The sequence below is a fragment of the Anguilla rostrata genome, chromosome 7, assembly GCF_018555375.3.
Source record: "Anguilla rostrata isolate EN2019 chromosome 7, ASM1855537v3, whole genome shotgun sequence".
Lineage (NCBI taxonomy): Eukaryota > Metazoa > Chordata > Actinopteri > Anguilliformes > Anguillidae > Anguilla > Anguilla rostrata.
The window spans coordinates 13592766-13615074 of record NC_057939.1 but is presented as its reverse complement, the minus strand read 5'-3'; positions in this window follow the sequence as shown (position 1 = coordinate 13615074).

Genomic DNA, 22309 nt, shown 5'->3' with positions numbered 1-22309 from the left:
TTCTCTGCCTTAATTGTGTATGTGGCAGTAGGCTATTCCAAGTCATGGTAGAAATGAAGGCAGGCAACAGAAGGTGACAGAATCACTGGTAGTCTAATGTCAGTGGATCTGTTGACGCCTCAACGGAGAATTAATTACATTAGTAGTGTTACATTATTAGTAGAGTAGGAAGAAAATATACGTAGTTCTTAAATCAAATAATCAGAAAAACCCTGAACCGCATGACCTAGTAATAATGGGAAAAATTGTGCAAAGTAATTAAATGTAGGTACATTTCATAAAAGACACTTCAATTATTAATACATGTATTACATATAATTTAACCCTTTCACACATTACATATTTGGAAAATGTTCTCGAACACCAAAACCATTTGTTTACTGCTGGTATTTATAGGTGCTAGAAAATATAATGTTATCAGCATTATTCCACAGTTAAATGATATATCTGACACTATAAATAATTTGTATATTTTATTTGTGAGCTTGGCAGTGTTGCCTGAAGTGATTACTCATAAGCAGAGGTGCGTATCCTGACCCGAACCTGATGGGGCCCAAAGGTATGCTGTGATTGGGCCAGGTATTGGGCCTATTCTTAGCTCTGTGTCATCGGGTCAGATCGGTTACGGGCCCGCTGCCAACCCAGAAGTTTAAAAATAGCAGCATAAGAACACTTCTGCCAGCTGCTAACAACGAGTGACAACAATGGCGCAAACCTCCCAATTTTTGTAGTGTACCATTATGCTCAGCTAGTAAATAAAAACACCTGTGTTCGACAGCACAGGAATGATAAACTTATTACAATAACATTTAACGAAAGGGAAAATGGCACTAAAGCTAACTGACTTGCCTGTTTTGATCATTACAAATAATAATAAATAAACTAGAAATTGTGAAGTGTGGTTGCCGCCAATACAAAGTCGACTGTGCTGAACAGAGTGAACAGTGTCTGTAGTATGAGCAGAGACAGAGTATTGTGTATGTGCTATAACATCACAGCAAGGAGTTGATTTGCGACACATATACAGAGCCAAATTAACTTAATAAAAACTTGATATCTCAGTGTTTTATTCAGGGGATGCAGTTGCTAGGGTGTTGCAAGGTGGTTGCTATGGAGTTCTAGGAGGTTGTTAGGGTGTTGCTATGTGGTTGCTTTGGAGTTCTAAGCGGTTGCTAGGGTGTTGCTATGTGGTTGCTATGGAGTTCTAGGTAGTTGCTAGGGTGTTATAGGTGGTTGCTAGGGTGTTGCTAGGTGGTGGAAATGGAGTTCAAGGTGGTTGCTAGGGTGTTGCTAGGTGGTTGCTATGGAGTTCTAGGTGGTTGCTAGGGTGTTGCAATGGAGTTCTAGGTGGATGCTAAGGTGTTGCTAGGTGGTTGCTAGGGTGTTGCTAGGTGGTTGCTATGGAGTTCTAGGCAGTTGCTAGTGTGTTCTAGGTGGTTGCTATGGAGTTCTAGGCAGATGCTAAGGTGTTCTAGCTGGTTGCTAAGGTGTTGCTAGGTGGTTGCTCTAGAGTTCTAGGCAGTTGCTAGGGAGTTGCTAGGTGGATGCTATGGAGTTCTAGGCAGTTGCAATGGTGTTCTAGGCAGTTGCTAGGGTGTTGCTAGGTGGATGCTATGGAGTTCTAGGTGGTTGCTATGGAGTTCTAGGCGGTTGCTAGGGTTAGGGTTAGGGTTTCAGCTAGGGTTAGGATTAGGATTACAACTTGGGTTAGGGTTAGGGTTACAGCTATGGTTAGGATTAGGGTTACAACTATGGTTGGGGTTAGGGTTACAGCTAGGTTTAGGGTTAAGGTTACTCTTAGGGTTAGGGTTAATGTTAGGGTTAGGCTTTGGGTTACAGCTAGGGTAAAGGTTAGGGTTACAACTAGTGTTAGGGTTAGGGTCACAGCTAGGGTTAGGGTTACAGGTAGGGTAAGGGATAGTGTTAGGGTTCCAGCTAGGGTTAGGGTTAGGCTTAGGGTTTCAATTAGGGTTAGGGTTAGGGTTACAGCTAGGGTTAGGTTTAGGGTTACAGCTAGGGTTATGGTTAGAGTTCCAGCTAAGGGTAGGGTTAGGGTTAATGTTAGGGTTAGGGTTAATGCTAGGGTGAGTGTTAGTGTTAGGGTTACAGCTGGAGTTAGGGTTACAGCTAGGGTAACACCTAGGGTTAGGATTAGGGTTAAATCTAGGGTTAGGTTTAGGGTTACTGCTAGGGTTAGGATTAGGATTTCAACTATGGTTAGGGTTACGGTTACAGCTAGATTTAGGGTTAGGTTTACGGTTAGGGTTAGGGTTTATGATAGGGTTAGGGTTTGGGTTACAGCTAGGGTTAGGGTTACAGCTAGGGTTAGGGCCAGTTTTAGGGTAACAGCTAGGGTTAGGGTTACAGCTAGGGTGAGGATTAGGGTTAGGGTACCAGCTTGGGTTAGATTTCGGGTTAGGGTTACAGCTAGGGTTACGGTTAGGGTTGCAGTTAAGGTCAGGGTTAGGGTTAAGGTTACAGCTTGGGTTAGAGTTAGGGTTAGGGTTTCAACTAGGATTAGGATTAGGGTTAGGGTTCCGTCTAGGGTTTGGGTTAGGGTTAGGGTTACAGCTAGGGTTATGGTTAGGGTTAGAGGTTACAGTTACAGGGTTAGTGCAGGTTGGGTTGGGGCTACAGTTATTAGGGTCGTTAGAGGGTTAGGGTTAAGTAGGTAGGGTGGTTAATGGGTAGGTTACTAGGTTAGGGTTAGGGTTACAGTTAGGGTTAGGGTTAGGGTTACATCTAGGGTTAGGGATAGAGTTAGGGTTACAGTTAGGGTAAGGGTTAGGGTTACTGTTAGGCTTAGGGTTACAGCTAAAGGCAACCACACTAATAACAATAAATAATAAATTAATCCTCTATTTTATAAGCATGCTTCATTCACAGATACTATATACTGAAAGAAACTGGACATTGCTCCCGTGCTGTTTGTTGCGGAGATGTAAGCAAATTTAATATCACATTTAATGGAAGGAAAATGTTTTAAATGAGCGTGAAGACAGAAAACCATTTTAATTTGCTAGCTGAGCATAATGGTACACTACAAAGCTAGAAGCTTTCCTTTGCGCCATTGATGTCAATCGTCAACAGCTGGCGGAAGTGTTACCACCCCCCCCACCCCCACCCCCTTATGCGGTCAGAAGCAGCTTTCCTGTAGGACACACTGTGTTATTTTCTATTGTGCTTTATGGTGTTATTGGCTTGCTCCATCAGCAATCGCCTCTATCAGCTTTGGACTTAAAATTTGTCGGGTTGGTTCAGATCGGGCCGGAAACACATTGGGCTTAGGCAGGCCTGGGTCTTATTTCATACCCATTGCAGACCTCTGCTCACAAGTGATTACTGATCCAGGGTCAGGATGAATAATTATTTGTCACCATATACTGGATTGCAATTTCTGACTTTGTGCGTGTGTGTGTGTGTATCTGTGTTTGTGTGTGTGTGACTGAGAGTGTGGGTCTGACTACTATTCCTTTATAAACATATGGTGAAGAACAAAAGTAACATGTTGATTGAGGAAATAAAAAGAAAAATATCATCAGAAGGAATTACATTAGTAACAGTGTGTGATGTATTCAAGACAGAAGGACAAAGGATACACAAAAGCTATTAAGGAGCACTGAATTATTGATTTGTTGAATTTTTAACAATGAAATGATTCAGTATATATTAGGGACAACATTATTTAATGGAACGTGTCAAGAACACAGTGTTCAAATTCATAAGCCTGGCTTCTGTTTAGCTTTTTAAAAATGTAAGCTCCTCGGAGTACATCTTGGAAAATACAAGTGTTTTGAGAATTTCAAAATTCAATACTGAAAATTGCAATACTACTTTGTATTTAAACAGTGACAGAAAATGTTTCAAATATTTTGAGTACATGCTGTTCAAATACATGTCACACAATGTAAGAATTTCATCTGAAGTGCTTGCATTTTTAAAACACATCCCTGAAAAAAATAATTTGGTCATATCCCAAGTGTGTATCATCAGAAGATGAATGGCTATTGTTTGTAAATTGGATGTACGTACCTGGTTATGTTGATTAGCTTAAGAAAACATCCTAGCAATCCCAAAAATGGCATGTGATTTCAGGGTTAAATTTAAATATCAGCCATGCATCGATCATGCAAAAATATCTGCCTAAACATTCTAACATTCAAATATTGCTGTTGCATTGTGATATTTTAATTTCATTGTTTAAATTTTTTCATCCGTATTTTATTCATGCTAAAAATTGAGGATGCAATATATATATATATATATATATATTTTTTTTTAATAATCAATGACCCAATGACAGCCTTTGAAATGTTTAGCCATCTGCAGGATGAGCATCAAGAATACAGTGAGATTTTCCATCTTTACATTTTTGGTGTTTACTTCCAGTTATTTGACTGGCTTGCTTGAAAACTTGCACCAGTTTAGTTTTGAGTCTAAGTGAAAGGTTCCCACACCAGAATTCCAAAAGAGCTGTATAAAATTGCCAGTGTATGAAAATCAATATAAAAATTGTTTAGTTTTCTGAGATCAAGTTGCTGACTGTTTTTTTATAGATGGAATCAGTAGTCTCAGAAAACTCAAGCTTTTTTCAATAATTGTCCCCGCTTTCAAACAAAGTGCATTTATTAAGTTTACTCAATGTTGATAACTACAAAAACTTGTCAAACCACAAGGCATGGGAACCTCTCCCTTTCTCCCACCCTGTCTCAGTTCAGTTTATACGTGTGTTTGACGTGACTGTATACTTTGCAGTATTGCCAAAACATTGGTGCATTTTAGTTAACAAGACAGAAAAATGAAATAAATAAAGACACAGTAGCAACAATTCATTGGCGCTTGCTACAGTGATATGTATATCTGAAAGCAGGAAAACAATTACGGCTCTTGAGTTGCTACTGTGATACCAAAACATGAAGTTCCAAGAGTACTCTAAATGAAGCATACCTACCCATCATATGCACTAGCCAATGATTCTTTTACACCTTACAGGTCCCAGAGTACTACATGAATGAATGAATGAATGAATGAATGAATGAATGAATGAATTTTATTATTGTGTCATGCATCACACCAATGACCAGCCCACATGGGCTTATATGACACCAACATTTTGCATATAACAGATCCAGAGTAAATCCTAAACCTATTAAAATGCTACAAACACATATCTGATACATATGCCCTGTACAAAACAGTATAGACCCCATAGCCAAACCTTCTTATCTTCTTTTCCAAGTTTTTGCAACATATACATAATCATTACATAAATAATAACACCTCATTAGAGACTAAACAAACAATCCATCTTGCTTTATTTTCCAGGCTACACGTGGAATTGGCACCGATCGGGTGAAACACCTGTCAGTGGCTACTGTGTGTTTCCGTTAGCATGAATTTATCTGACATTCAAATTCACTGTTTTATAGCACTTGCCTAATGGAAACATTGTGTGCATAAGAATGAAAAGTGAGTTAATAACACCATAGATTTTTACTAAGTAGTCTGTATGGGCAAATGGTAAATAGGCAGTGTAAATGCACATTAGCATGAATGGATGTTTTTGCAGTGTCAAACCATTCTCCATTATATTCTGGGTTCATTTTCTTTGTAATAAATTTGCTTTGACTGTAGTGAAATGGAAGTCTTCACTGACAGATTGATTAAGTTTGCTGTTCAAAAAATTGATGGTTAACCTATTTGAACTCTGATCTTTTGAAAAGCTTTTTGAAGCTCTACAAAGCTCTTTCGCTCTCTCCGTCTCCCTTCCCGTCTCTCCCATTTCCTCTCTTTTTTCCCCCCTCATTTACAGCACTCATCTCTTATTTTACCAGATCGTCTTCTCTAGTCCACAACTGTTAGTATCCTAGCAACTGTGATAATTGGCCCATACAAAGCATGCCCCTTGAAAGAAAACAAAAGTGTTCCCTCGGAAATGCTTAATCAAGCTATTATTGTGAATTATGCTTATTCCGTTGGCGGGCTGAGGGGCTATTTCACTGTGCACATTCAGCGCTCTGCATCATTGGAGATCTTCTGTGTTAATGAAAAAAGCGTGCTCACGTTCACTGTGTAAATATTTAATAAGTAACCACCAAAACAAAAGTTTACCTGTTTGAACCTGTTTGCAGAGTAAAAAGAATTTGTGACTACTTAAAGGCACACTATGTAGGATTTCTTTCCTTGCTTCGTTCCTGTGTTTGCAATCAAAAACGACCCACTACCTCTTCCAATCTGCCGTTGCATGAGGTGTTGCAAGCTGTAACACTGGTGAATTGGTATTTTTTTCATGGATTTTGACGTGCCTGAGCCATTTGGCAATTTTGTGACTCACCGTGTGAGTGCAAGTGTGAGAGGGGCCACTGCTGGGGGAATGTCAGTCAATATCACGTAGCACAGTGCAATTTTGATGCAGCTCATTGGAATTTTCGGGTCATTCAAGTCTGCCATTTGCGTCTTTCACCGCCCACCTACTCAGACCATGTCTACGGCTTAAAGTGAAGGCCATCGTACAGTGAATTGCTAATTTTGGGAATTTTCCAATGCAATGTGCTCATGATCTCCGCCTATTCAAAGGCCAATCAATGGTTTTCATAGATCATATGCTGTCCAATTTGATGAGCACAAAATCACTGTTTATTTATTTAACACAAGAATTATTTACAATTTTATCATGGATTCTAGAGCCCTAAACCCTGGACATGTTACAACATGACAGAAATATCAAAGTAATCCCATCACAGAAAATGGCAGTTGATATGCAGACAGGTTAGAATACTGAAGACATGATTGGGTCAGGTAATTGCAAAATAATATCTCTTTCATTCAACTTTGAATTCTTAGGATGAAGGAGAGAGGGAGGGGGTAATGTTGTTGGAGGAGAGAGACAGTGGGATGAGAGTTACTTTGCAAGTGCTGGCACTCAGATAAATGCTCGATGCGCAGCACAGGGAGCCAAGATGTGAAACCTGACATGGGGTCAGCAGACAGCTCTGATTTAAAGTGGGCAGGAGTGAAAGCCAATTTGGTGTGTTTCGTGACACCTGCTGTTTTTGTTCCGCAGAATAATCTCCCTCGGCTCAATCGAGAGAGCTGCGAGATGAGTGGACGGGCCTTGTTTTCCTAATTGCTTCCATTAGGAAATCAGTGGGAGTTATTTACATAAACATGAAACTTGATGGAGCCCACTGACTGGGGCAATGGGGAATGAGAGCGTGCTTTCCATTTCGTTGTTGTTGTTGTTGTAGTTGTTGTTGGTGTTGCTGTTGTTGCAGTTGCAGTTGCTGTTGTTGTTGTTGTTGTTGCTGTTGCTGTTGCTGTTGCTGATGCTGTTGCTGTTGCTGTTGTCGCTGCTGTTGTTGTTGTTGTTGTTGCTGTTGTTGTTTGACCACACTGAAAGACGGGTCATGCTTGTCACGGACACCATATAAAAACAGCAAGAGATGAACTACAGTTACACTCTCTGATGAAACTGGATAAAATTGTGTGCTGCAATCCATAAAACATGATTTCTTGAGGGTTGGGATATTAGTCCACACACACACACACAGCAAATGGCTGATATAGTTTACGATGGTCCCTCTTCAACCATAGGAATTTTATTCTTGCATTAGTGTGCAGTTGACAAATCCATTGTTGGTATGAATTCTTGACTACAAGATATTTTGGGTTAGAGAGAATGATCCTTGCAAGACAAACCTTTATTTGTATGACAATAAAGTTAAAATACAACCATATTGGACTTTTATTGCACTATTACACAATCATGTTTACTTCCTAAAGGCAATTCAACTGTACAAAACTACATAATTTAGATATTGTAGCAGGTAATAGAAATGCTGATATAGCTCAGAATTATTGGGCAGAAAAACTCCTATTGAAATCTATTACTATTGTAAAATCAGTTGTTGATAAACCACAAGTTGGCTAGAGCATATTGCATATGCCCAGATAGCCTATCCATACAAGCAATATTCATGTAACAATTTAAATCACATAAATAACCAGAATATATGCATACACACACTGTCTGGTGTGTGTGTGTGTGCGCGTGCGTGCGTGCGTGTGGGTGTGTTGAAGCGAGGATCACAATATGTTTATCATTAGATGTTAGTTCAGCCAACATAAACATTTTAACATAAACTGTGCCTTATCTCTGGCATTCATCTTTAGCTTGTAATTCCATGCATTTGTGGCCCAATAAAAGTGGGAAAACAACAAGCTAGATTACATTTCCTGAGGCAATCGCATTTCACAGGCACAATATCACGGCACAGGTTTTAAAATCCCATGAACATTTTTATGATTTTTATTTTATTTTGTGCATGCATAGGTTTGTGTGTGTGTGTGTGTGTGTGTATTAGAGTTTACGTGTGAGAGTAGGAGAGAGAGTTTTTATGTCTGCATTTGTGTGCACAGAATGATATTTGGTTTTATATGTTGTAGCAATATAGGCATAGTACTGTAATACATGGCCTGATTTACAAAAGCACAGATCTAAATTAGTCTCTAAAATTCAGTTTTTCTGTATTCCTGTACCCTGACTCTATATGTGTGTGTGCGTGTGTGTGTGTGTGTGTATGTGTGAAAAAATTATGAAAAATATAGATGAAAACCCATCTCTGTTGATAAAGTAAAAGCTGTCTGAGCACCAGTAAAGAACTACACTGAATCCCACAAATTCAAAATTCACTCTAGTCCACCCCAAGGAGCTTCAGCCTAGAATGAGGGAGGCATCATTGCATTCCTCACCAGCCACAGTAGTTTCTCTCCTAGCTCGTTTATTTTTTCATATGCTTCATTTTTCATAGCCGTCAGAAAGTGTCTATGATGTAGATGACAGCTCAGGAATTGGAAGCGAGCTGCCACCCCAATGCAGGTGTTTAGAAGTTCTGCTGTCTGTCTGGAAAAAAAAAAAGATTTTTCTGAACAGTATTTAAACAATCCTATATTTTAGTTTCTCCCTAATGGTTTTTTATAATAATTTTGTCAGTGCATATAATGTTTATGATAAAGGTTTTTGTTAGGTAACAGTAAGTTAAACAATGAAGGTTTATGATGTTGGGATAATGATTTTTTTCTCATTTCTCATTCTCATTTTTAGGTCAAACAAATTGGGGCTTTGCAGATAACACCTATATCAAAGTCATTGTTCTTCCTGATTTGCTACCGCAGTAAAAAATGAACTATAATGCTCTTTGGAAAATAGAGTCAAGAGTGCTGCTTTAGTGTAGTGAGAACTTGGGATGGGGCTTTAAGGGGTTATGTGTTTGAATTTCTATGCTGGTATCAAAAGCGAAAGTATGTTTTTATGATTTAAAATAGGCTAGCTCTTTCAGAAAGAATATTTAAAGCTACATTGAAGTTGTCATTAAATGAAATGAACCCATGGTTAAAAGCTATTGGTTATTAATTAATATTTTGTTAGTAAAGTGGTTAAATGTTGAGGAATGGGTAACTGCTTTATAAGGTTGCAGTAATTTATGTATTCAATCCAACTATATTGTCGCACAGGAATTTTGTTTAATAACTGGCAAAAACACACATTGCCTTGTAACTTTCAAAAAAGAATGCAATTTTATCAAACTAAAATTTCTTCAAAAAAAAAATCTTTTATAGCCTGAACAGAACTAAAATATAGAAATGCAAATAATTAATCTTTTGACCAGGTGCTGCATTTTTCCAGAATTGGGCATATTTTCCAGCAATGACATCTCTTAGCACTTCAGCAGAGGGAGGTCATTTCCCTTTCACCACTAGGCCCACCTTTCTCTGGATGTGGTGGTGTTGATTCTCGCGAAATGGAAGAACAAAAAGCAGTACCAATTTCTGTCAAGCAAGCCTTGAACGTAAAAATGAATTTCCGCTTTTATCTCCAAAATTACCCTGCATCCTATAAACTTTTAGTATAACTCATTACTGTTATGCTTGGTGGGCTTTAGTAGCCCTTATACTGAAGGTCACTCCAGTAATTCTGCCTGAAACAAGCTTTTTTATGTACTGCCCTTTCATTCTGAGTAGTGAGATAAAATCAGGATTCAGGTCAGGATTCATTTCGCCGTGAAATTCAACACACACAGAGCCTTTGTCTCCGACCATTTTGGTCTGTTTATTAGTAATAAGAATATGAGCAAAACAACATTTCCTTCATTTGAAATTTTCAGCTGCAGTAAAATAAAATTCAAAAACGCATCATCAAACGCACGTCAGATCCATCATATGCAGTATATACTGTATTCCTAGAGCTGATTGTTAAAGCAGCTTCACAGAGTATATATCTTAATGATTATGTTGGGCAATAAAAGCTAATAGTACTGGAACAGACTCACGCTAAGGGTACAGAATGCCAGAAGCTCACAGATCACTGCATAAGCAGTTAGCCACAGGCCAGTTGGGGAGCAGTACAACACAGGAGGGAAAGAGAGCGGGAGACAGGAAAGAGTAAATAAGTACAGTACTGTATCAATTTTAAGTGCTTCAGTCAAGGGGACCCTCTTTCATGCTCTCAGGTGGGGAGCATCATGGTGTGTTTGATTGACAGCAGCTCCAGTGCCCAGGAATATATTTTCTTCACAATAGCTTCAACACAGTGGAGATGTAGGGCCTTTTGCTGTGACAGAGCATATGCTGGCAGTGTGATGGGAATGAAACAGAGACCAACAATGTAGTTTTGGTCCCTGAAAGTGTCCTGAAATTGACTCTTCGTTGGCCTTTTGATTGGCTCACTGACCACCAATCAGAGCACTCCTGTGTAAATGTTACTGACCGACAGTGATTCCCTTGACTTTTTTGATTTTTTGAAAGATTCAAAATATGAACAGCTGTCCCTCAGGTTCTCAGGTATGTAATCACCTATAAGAGTGCATCCAGAAATTGACGATGTGGCTTTAGCTAGCTTGCTCAGGATGCAAGTTTTCTTGTATTTGATACTAACTAGCTAACTAACATTGTCAGTGATCTTGATGTGAATATTCATTTTTCAGTGAGCTTCTAACAATGCTAGCTAATTAGCTAATGCCAGTTTAATCACCAGAAAAGCTAAAGATAAGAGAAGTTACAATCATCAGTAAGTGCCATTGTGAATAAGGGAAATAAAGCTTCTTAGTTCTTTATTATTAAATAGCAACATTGATGTGTAGTCTGAAAAGATGAGTTCTTATATGTTTGTATAAAACAGCTTGTGAATCTGCTTTCCTGACTGCTTGGGGAAGGTCATTCCACCATCGGGGGACAAGGTCAGAGAAGAGCCAGGACCGTGAGGAGAGGTGGGACAGCCAACTGGCAAGAGGATGCTGAACAGAAAGGTCTGGTTGTTGTGTATGTCCTATCTGACAGACAGTACCACCCACAGCTTGGTGGCCACAGTGAGTGGTCTTAATTGGGAACCGGCAGTGGCTGGAAGCCAGTTAAGGGTGTTCAAAAGGGGCGTGGTATGTTTTAAATTAGGCAGGATGAGCAGAAGGTAGCCTGCATTCTGGACCAATAACAATGTTCTGATGTCATGGGTCAGTAAGCCATCCAGAAAGGCTTACCAAACAGAACAGAGGGTACTGTAACCACGGGCATGCAAAAAACTATACAAATATACATTTTGAAATGTTAAGAAAAACAAATATGTAACAAATTTTAAATAGTTGCATCAAGTACTTTCTAATCCTTAAAATATATTTCTAGGTTCGCTTCACAATTGCTTCCATGTTTGCTTTTCACATGTAGTGTGTGCACTATGGTCAACATGGCTTTGAGATGGTTCTTCGATGACTATAAACATTGTACTTAATTTCATGTAGGCACAGATGTACAGTACAGTACAGAACCTCAGATTGCATTTGTTGTTATATTGATTATATTAAAACTATGTCTGTGAATTTCAAATATAGAATTTGAAAGTAGTCTAAAATGCATCATACTCTCTCCAGATAAATTGTCTGTGGCATTGTATAGGGCCTGTGACTGAGACAAAGATGGGCAGGTTCAGAACTTTCTCCTTCAGGAAATGACAGGAGTTGTAGGTCATACACCTTTAAATTAATATGGTTTAAAATAAACTGATAGCCCTCCAAACTAAAATATGAAATGAGATATATATCTTCCCCTGCCCCTGTCTGCTGACAGGACCATATCAGACTGTTTTAGTAAATAAAGGCAGAGAGAGATAGATAGCATTATTATTTATACGGATCAATGATGCCCACAAAATACTGCAGATGTGAAGGAGATAAATGAGGCATATTTATCCCTGACTGGATTTTTACCATCTTGATTTTCAGCATTCTTGGCATTCAGCAGGTTAGACAGTATGCATGGCCTTGATGATGCAATGTACAGTATATAGTGCTTATAAAACAGGCAGGCACTCCTGCAAACAGCATTACAAGTAGTCAGAAGTTGTTACTTCATCACAACGATGTCACTTTAATTGATAATTCACCATTCACAAGCTTTTTTTTTTCTAAAAGCAAACATGAATAAATAGCATTGTGTTTCTTTTAATGTATGAATACCAACACTAACCTGGATATAACATTTGCTGGAGGCTTGGTTGGTCTACTCCCTGCATTATTGCACATGGCAATTGTGATTTTTCTGGATATGTCTAAAACGGTGGGGTTGTGTGATAAGAGCCTTGAGCAAGGACAGGAGCAGTTGCTGAACTGGCTCTGATCCCATTCACCTTGCCCAGGTGTTGGAGGATACTGGTATCTGTAGCACACAAATTAACATGAATTGTGAATGGTGAATTAAATAGCTGTTTTGTGGCTCCTATTCCCTTTTGGAATTACACCTTTAATCATTATTTAATTTAATGTTGTTTAAATTATTATGTGTGTGTGCACATGTGTGTGTGTGTTAGCCAGATGTTCTCATCTGAAGTATTTGAATGCATTGGCAATACCATACTACAGTCAGGTCCAGAATTATTAGGCCCATTGCTAAATATGACACAAGAAAGTTATAAAATTAACATCAGTGGTAATGAGCTTTATTGTATGTTGAAAAAAACATTATCTCTTCAGATTAATACAATTACATTAGAGGTATTTTATGTTATATTAATACAATTTTTCAAAGAAAAAGTTTTGTTTTTAGCAAGTAATAATTCCCTTGCCTAAAAAGATTGGTGTCAAAATTATTGACACCCCTGTTTGATGTTGTAAATCCTCCCGCTCATAATCCATACTTCCCAAGATTAAAGGTGCTGAACAGTGTTTTATGAGATTGGTGATCATATTGGGGGGTCTCTGACCATTCTGCATGATCTTTTTGCCTGCTTGTGGACTACTTCAATTTAAACCCCACATTTTTGATTGGTTCAGCTCTGGAGACTGAGATAACCATTCTAAGAAAAGTTTTTTGGTCCATTAAGCATTTCTGTATTTATTTTGAGGTATACTGAGGATCAATGACTTGCAGAAAGATGTATTTATGGGCAAGTTTGAGCATCCTGCAGGGTAGATTAAGTTTCCCTTAAAGGGCCCATATTTTTAAAATTGGAGTTCACCTAGTTCTGACATTGATTGTGCAGTGTGCCATGATATGTTCTGATAAAAACAAGGAACTGGTTGTACTTTTTTGTTGTACAAGAAAAAAAATCACCTGGAAAACTTGGCAACAGTTCTTCTATGCCATAACTAGGCTTCTGTGAAAGTAGTCAATCATTTTTAACAATGTCATTCTCATAGACCTGCCCTTGGTCAGCCTGTACTAAGAATGAGATAACGCCCTCTTCTTGTGTGATATAACATTTACCACCACAAATTATAATTATGAATAAATGAGCAAGTAAGATTTCAAACATAGCATAGCGAAACTGGCTATGACATGTGCCATGTCAGGGCATTTTTAAATCTTTCCAGCTGCAAGTATCAACAGCTACCATGGTAAGAGCTTGGCAGAAAGCTGTCAATGTTCCCTGCAGTTCTCTAGCTAACTATCGGGTAATGGGATGGGTGACCTATAGTTTTAATTAGATATAAAAAGCTTACCATTGATTCTTGAAACGCCTCCTGGTTTTCTGAAGCTTTAAATTCCTCACCCTGTATGCTCAGAAATAAATGGTGCACTGATTGATTTATGGACGCCATGTTCATTTGTTTGGTTTTCCGGAGCAGGAGGGCAAGCAGGAGATGGGAGGGGCGCTTGTGTCATTCCCGGTCAGTTACCCAATCAACGCAGAGCATGTAAAACAAACGTGCAACGCCCACCAAAAATAGTTTGTTCAGCTGGAACGGGAAGAAACTCACTGGATTTTCATTTTGAAAAAATATTTTTTCCCTTAAAAAAACCCTTTCAATGTTTGGTAGACCTTGTTGAAAATATACAATTGCCGACAGATTGCATAATAGGGGACCTTTGACTTTTTTTTAAAGAACAAAATTAGCTAAATAAAGTAAATGGGTCAAGTAGCATAAAATTGGAAACTAGAAAAAATAAATTTAACAATAAAAGAAACCCCTTAGTCTTAAAGGAAAGTCTCCAGCAGATTTATAACTGCCTTTCATTCATTCCTGAATAGACTTAAAATACCATGCTTCAAAAAATGTTACTGTAGAAGCTTGGTGTTTTAAAAGCTATATAAATATATGGACATTTTTATTTTTCTTATTTCAGAGAAGGGCTGAAATAGGCTTTAATTCATTTCTTATTGTTTCAATTTAATTTCAGAATCCGCATTCGTGCTCCCAAACACTTTAATGGGTTTTTGAATGATTTTTTCCCCCAAATGCTTTTAATGAAATAAGTCCAAGGACAAGAATTAGAAGGTATTTTTTATTTATTTTTATTGCAAAAAAAGGAAAAGAGAATACTTAGACTTCTATTACAATGATATGAATTACATTGTTATCCAAACGCTTTGTTTCAATAGTGACAGCCTTTTTTAATTATAAAGAGTATTTACAATCTATGTGAAGAGGACACCAAAGAAGGAGCCAGAGAGATGCAGTGACTGGGAACGGGGTAATGAGATGGCCGGGTGGAACACACATGAGTTGGCAAGCCAGGAAGAGATTGTTGGGAAATACAACCAACGTTTCCATGTCTATTCAGGAAGACCAAAGTCTGCATTGAGGCCAGTCTGAGATCAATGCGTACAGTATGTGTGTGTGTGTGTGTGTGTGTGTGTGTGCGTGTGTGTGTGTGTGTGTGTGCATGTGAGTGTGTGTGTGTGCGTGTGTGTGTGTGTGTGTGCGTGTGAGTGTGTGTGTGTGTGTGTGTTTGTGTGCAGGAGTGTGTGTGTGTGTGTGTGTGTGTGTGTGTGTGTGTGTGTGTGTGTGTGTGTGCAGGAGTGTGTGTGTGTGTGTGTGTGTGTGTGTGTGCTTGCGTGTGTGTGTGTGTGTTTGTGTGCAGGAGTATGTGTGTGTGTGTGTGTGTGTGTGTGCGTGTGTGGTGTGTGTGTGCGCGTGTGAGTGTGTGTGTGTGTGTTTGTGTGCAGGAGTGTGTGTGTGTGTGTGTGTGTGTGTGTGTGTTGAAGTGGTTCAAAGCATCTTTGAAAGAAAGTGGTGGCAGGGTTCATTGCAGCCTGTTTCTCTCCTCTCTCAGAGAGGAAAGAACCTGCACAATCTGATATCGCGTAGGGCACTCATGCGGATGCAATATGTAGTGCCTAGTGCTTAGTGCCGGCGCACACAATTACACAGTTTGGCAAGGGATTGTACTGCCGTGCAACTGTAATGTCTGGATTGATCTATTTAAAGCACAACCTGCTGTTGCTGGTTCTATTGTTTTCTGTTTTTCTGCTTGTGTATGACACTGAAAGAAATGTGTTTCTTGTAAGCTATTTATATACAGAATAAAGCTTCTGTGAATCAAAATGCAAGTGTATGTGTGTGCATGTGTGTGTGTGTGTGCGTGTGTGCGCGTATGTGCATGTAGGTGTGCATGAGGGTGTATGTGCGCATGAGCTTGAGAACATCTGCATACATGTTTGTGTGCGTGCGTGTTTCAGCTGATAATTCAGATGAAACAGTAGCAGCGTGCCTGCTCCCCCTTTTATTCGTAAACACAAGTGAACAGTGGTAAACAAGCCGGAGAACAGAGAGATGAGCAGGGAGGGCTGCTCTCAGCAGGCTGACTGAGCTCTGTGCTGCTCACTGCGATGCATTACGCACATGGCTTTGAGCAGGAGACCGAGTGGCGAGGCTTCTGAGATTAGTGAGTGGGGCTGAGTCCAGCTCCGCTCTGCTTTCTGCAGAGTGCAGAGACACTGAGATGGGCAGAATGAGAGAAATAAACAAAAGCCAAAGACGAGGAGAAGGAACATCCTGCAATAATGCCATCGCCTGTTTGCCCATCCCACAGACAAATGAAACACACACACACACGCACGTGCGCACACACACGCACGCACACACACACACACACACGCGTGCACACACACACACACACACACGTACCCACACGGTACTTTATTACTGCATTGTGGAGATGGGCTGTACTGATTGACCATGAAACCGATGGCATTTAGCTGGTGTTTACTCCTTGGGGGTCGCGATAGCTATCTTTGCAGACATAAGCATCAGTTGCGAGAGGGTTTGGCTCTTATCTGCTTCTGGTACAAGTTGTCCTAGAAACTCCAGTTCAGCTGCACACAAATCCAATTGCAGATTGCTGGCTGAAAAAACACAGCACGTGCTTTTCAGTACAGCCAATGACAAATTAACTGAATTCTCCTACAATTCATGAAAAAGATTACATGGATTGCCTGAATGATCAGTTCTAAAAAAAAAAAACTTTAACAAATTGAAAGTGAAATAGGACAGCACTCTAGGTTTATTTGTGCAGGTTTCATTTGCATGGTTGCATGTTGCATTATTTAATCTGCATACATAGGGATGTATATTATTTGAGATTGTTTTACCGTATCCACGCATATATGTGCATTTGTGATATGCTGAATCTGGCTCTGTCCCCTTTAAGGATTCTGATTGGTGTGTAACTGCCCACAGCAGGTCCAACAGTGCAGTTCACATCTCCCAAGCTGAGACTGCTGATGAGAGTGTGACTGTTCTCTTTTTCCAGAGCGCTTTCCCTTACCCCCTCCCCCCATCCTCCATCCTGTTAACTCTGTAGGGATGGGGCCAATGGATCAGCTTGGTTTGCCTTGCTTAGGCTGAAACCTCATAATAGCCAATGAGAACTTTCTATCTATCTGCTGTTGTCAATGAAACCCAATCACAGATCAGTAGCTTGCACAGCCTGGGTGTGTGCGTGCATGCGCGTGTGTGTGTATGCATGTGTGTGTGTGTGCGCGTAAGTATAACTACATTGTTTCCACAGGCAGGCCATGACGGAGTGGGACATCACAGGCGGAGTATTCAGGACGCGAAACCCGTCTGATCTCAGGTGTGGTGCCGGAGGACGGAGGTGTGCAGCTGCTGGGGTCGCTGTTCTTCCCAGCGGCGCCCGTGGCCGGCACGTCACTACCAGCCAGTGCCTGTCACGGGACGGTATCAGCACAGACAGCCTTCATCACTGCACCCCGCAGCTGTGTGACCTTTTCCTGTAGAGCAGGTGTGTAAACAGAAATAGGCCAACCCCGCCTCACTCCCCCCGCCAAAAGAAAATCAACACGGAAGGGACGGCTGCAAAACACCAGCCTTCGGCTACCAGCCTGCAGTTTTAGAAAAGCGAAGACTAAAGCAATAAACAAAAGGTAGGACTCTGAGGTCAGTGGTGTAAATGAGAGAGTCCGGCGTGTCTGGGGGCCTGGGGGGGTGGCTGGGTGGGGGGGAGGAGGGGGGAAGGGGGAGGCGGAACAGCGCGGCTCTCAGCCTCCTCGCTGGCTCGCGGCGTGGCGTGGCGGCATGCGGCGCGTTTGTGAGCGATGCTGATTGAGGCGGACGGCTCGGCGCGAGGGCCCGTCTCGCTTAGAGGAGCCGGTCTGCCTCTGCGGCGCTCTCTCTCTCTCTCTCTCTCTCTCTCTCTCTCTCTCTCTCTCTCTCTCTCTCCCTCCCTCTCTCTCCCTCTCCCTCTCTCTCTCTCTCTCTCTCCTCTCTCCTCCTCCTCTCCTCTCTCTCTCCCTCTCTCTCTCTCTCCTCTCTCTCTCCTCCTCTCTCTCTCTCTCTCTCTCCTCCCTCTCTCTCTCTCTCTCGCTCTCTCTCCGCCGCCGTAGCGAACAGCGGGGGGGAAACAGGAGGCTAATGAGAAACCGCACGCTCTCCCAGCTGCCGGAATGACCACAGCTAATTACACGCGTTGTAAAGAAGACCGTGTCGGGCCCCCCCCTCAGAATATCTGTGTCGAGGGACGCGTACACCGTTGAGCTTTTTGGTTTCTCTGGTTTCCTGGGAGCAAATTTCCCAAATGTACCCTGAAAGTACACTAATGTTCTGTTCTAAAAAGTTCCTTTTACAAGCAAAAAGGTATAAGTAAATTATGTATTGCTGGCTAATGGCACAGTTTTATGCACCTACCTGTATATGGTACCACCCAATGACAAGTACTTTTTACTCATTTTTTGTACCTTTTTTTCGGAGAGTGAAACATTATTTATTTATTTTTTTTGGACAAGAGTCAGTTCTCATTTCAAGGGATGATCAGTATTGTAAAGTAAATGTTTTCATATTCCAGAGCAAGGAAGCGGCTTTGATCTCCAGGATTCTCAAAGACATACCAGACTCATTTACCTGCCTGACCTGTGGGCAAGGGCCACTGCATAACTACAGAGAATGCCCTTCTGTCTCCCGTGGGGCTCTGATTTTTCACGTATGATCGTAGCACACGGTACATGCCTGTGATATATATGATTCAGCATGAAATTCATCCCCTTTCATCTTTAAGCTTTCTTACTTTTTTATGGTTGGAATGTCTGGTCACGCAAGCCTCCCCTGCAAAATCCGCCAGCTCACAGCATGGGATTTCCATGTTGCCAACGTTGATTTAGCAAATGTGATCTAGCAGACTTCCACTTTTTTATGGTGAGCTTATTGCATGTTTAAAAATGAATGTTATTAATCTTATGCAAATGCCTTGCTAGTTTTAGTCCATTCTTTGCTTCTGTTCTTTTCATTTCTTCTCTATACACACTAAAAACACTTAAAATGTCACTTGCCACAATGTACTGCTTTGCATCAAGTGCAGTATTGATGTATTCACCAGATGTGAAATAGCCAACATGACATGAATCAGTTGTGGCATTGCATATATTACATGCAGCAGATGTGATGTGAGCAGGCATCGCATGTATAAGATGTAATATTGCAAGCATTACATGAGCCAACTGCGATATTGCAGATGTTACTGACAATAGATGTGAATATATATGCCTGCTATATCACAGGTATATGGCTGATGTATCAGCTTAGAATGCTGATGCATTATTTGATAAGGACCACTGAAATCCATTGACATCACACACATAAAAATTGCAAAGCTGAAAAGTTATAGTTATCTTTGTCGTAACTTTCCTACTAGAATGTTCTGAGAATCAAAAATGTTTTTCTCAGATACAGTGCTATTACGAAGATCTGCATTTGTGCTTTTGATAGTTGTCTCTCCCAGTTCCCTTTTCCAGCTGGACGTGGACCTGGCAGGAAAAGGTCAGTGGTCAACAACACTGGACTGTGGAAGCCGATGCCTACCTGGTGGTGCAGCCTTGTGAATGGCCCTGTCTCCCAGCCAACCGTTCTCTCGCTGGGCTGTGATTGGCCTCTCTACTTGCCCGTCAACATCCCAGAGCGGCTTTGATTCTTATTTCATTATTTCCCAATTAAAACATCTGCTGTAGCTGAGCCGAAATGTGGGCTTAACAGCGAGCATCATGCTGCACACATCTCAGGTAACTCACACCCCTGCTAGCCTGATTGAAGGGTGATGGATTGTTAGGATAAGACCTTGGTCAGACTCAACCAAGCAGGGAATACTCTAGGCTTCAGTCATTTGCATTCCAGGGAGTGCTGCTTCATAGCCATTGAAGTAACAAAATCTTGGGAGTGTTGGGAGTGGATTTTTAAATCATAACAGCATAACAGATTGTCATAAAAGATTATTTTATGGTTTTGTGTCACCAGTACAATTCAGGAGTCTCTGATAGAGTTAGAGTTACTGATACTGGTATGTTGACTGTCATTCATTGGAAAATTAGTCATTTAAGGGTGTAAGAGGGTAAGAGGTTGTGTATATAAAGACAAGCACTAAGCTAATGCTTTGAAGACTGCCTACCTAGTTTACATGGTTGCATTACAATCTGGACATTTTATCTTGCTGCCATCTGTCATTTTTCTTGGAACCCTTCAGTTCCAGTACTCTGAGAGATTATTTCCATTTTACAGTGTGTTGATCCATTTTAAAAGCACCCTGAGAAAACAAAGGGACCAGTGCCTTTGTAGATCCAAAGAGAGAGAAAGTGAGAGAGAGAGGGAGAGATAGAGCTAGAGAGAGAGAATATTGTTACTGCTGCAAGAGTAGAGAGGGAAGCCCTTTATAGCCACTACATGTGGGAGGAGATCTGTATATTTCACTGTTCCATTCTGGGAGTCACTTTACTGAGTGGCCAGTGATTTTTATCCTGCAGTGCAGTGAAATTGCTTTAATCCAGTCATAATTTTCTCTAGGCCCGGATAATGTAATTTAGGAAAGAAATAAATGTGAGTGCCAGTCGAGTGTTGTAAACTTCTCTCAAGGACACAAGCTTTGCGGTTTAACATTCATCATTTCCATTTTTCTAACAGCAGAGGCTGTAGAATAAAGCCATCTGTCCATGAAACTGGGGGGGGGGGGGGGGTGCGGGCGGGCAGATCCTGGGGGTTGGGTAGCTCCTTGAGGATGCGTGTTATTGTTCTTAATGGAAACGATGGTCCTCCTCCGCTTCATCGATCACAGGCGTGCTGGACCCCAACACAGGCCGGGCCATCAGTCTTGGAGAGCGAGGGCCCCGGTGGAAGCAGGCGGAGATGAGGTCGCTCGACGCACCCGCGCTGGGGGGTTGACGCCTGCACCAAGCGGCCATTGCTGAACTGAGCGGCTGGTGTTATAGGTGTCTTATTTCAAGGGGGCCGGGTTTCGCAGCAGATTAGTAACGACCGGTTGTGGGCAGATGAAGTGCTGAATAGCGAGGATGACCCGATCTAGTGGAGACAAGGATTTTTTTTCTCAATGGACTGCTCCCTTCCCAAGCTTCCAGCTGCATGTTCTTTCAATGCATCAAACTCTCTTCACTACATTACCTTTATGTAGTTTACAATTTTGGTACCATTTGATTTCACTGTTGTTAATTTTGCACTGTGTACCAAGTAGGTGTTAGCCCATACAATAACTGTACAATAACATATCATAACTGTCACATGATACATTCTTTATTGCAAGGACTTAATATTTTCATGTGATAGTACCAATTGCTAGATACAATAAAAGATGAAAGTATGATGATAGCTTATCAGAGTGACAGTGGAGGAAGATGTTGATCGTTTTCATCAGGGAAAAACAAACTTTGGGGCCTTTACAGATTGAAGCAAATGGAGCTGTGTGATGAGCGCTTTAGTTCTCGTTGTCAGAGGCGATTTCTCTCTGTCGGCTGCAAGGCGGCCTGGTCCGCACTCCACTCAGTCTTCCTTATTGTTTTCTCCTTTAGTCCACTGTGACAGACGCATCGTCTTCAGGGGGAAAAACCCCACTCTCCATAGCACTGAGGGCTTCTCATTCTTGATTCCTGACTGCATGGCTCCCCTCCCATAATTTCATGTATATCCTGTACTATCCATTCTTTTCATATGAAATTAAAAACAATGATATACAATAGTGTTATGCATCCTATCCCCATTTCCCCTAGTTTAACGTTCTACCAGGTTTATCATGCTGTACACATAATTTGCACAACAGCATCTCTGCCATTACTAGCATTATACGGGGTGCAGTAGTATAGAAGTACAATTATTTTCTGTCCTTCAAGAATTAACAGTCCACTGCTGGTATTTGTTCGTTACGAAAGGATTGGTGTGACCGCTTGTATGGAATGCCCCCTCTTTTCCTTTGGTCAAGCAGATGCCTCTCTGCAGGGAAACATGTTGTGTGCTATCTGTTTAAATAAAAAGAGGTGCCAAAGCACTTTGGGATGAACAGCTTGTTTCAAGGGCACAAATGCCAAGTCCCCCCCCCCCCCCCGGACTGCAACCTGCCAATCCGAACACAAGTTTTCATGTTGGCGATTTGATTCTTGGCCATTTGTCCGCGAACACAGATTAAAATAGAAGAAATACTGTAACCAAGCTAATCCGGCAAGGTCAGAGAGTCAGACTGCTTGTCCGGCACCCGAGAGAATGGGAATAAAAATGTCACCAATGCCATAAATATGAACACAAATAATCAGACACTC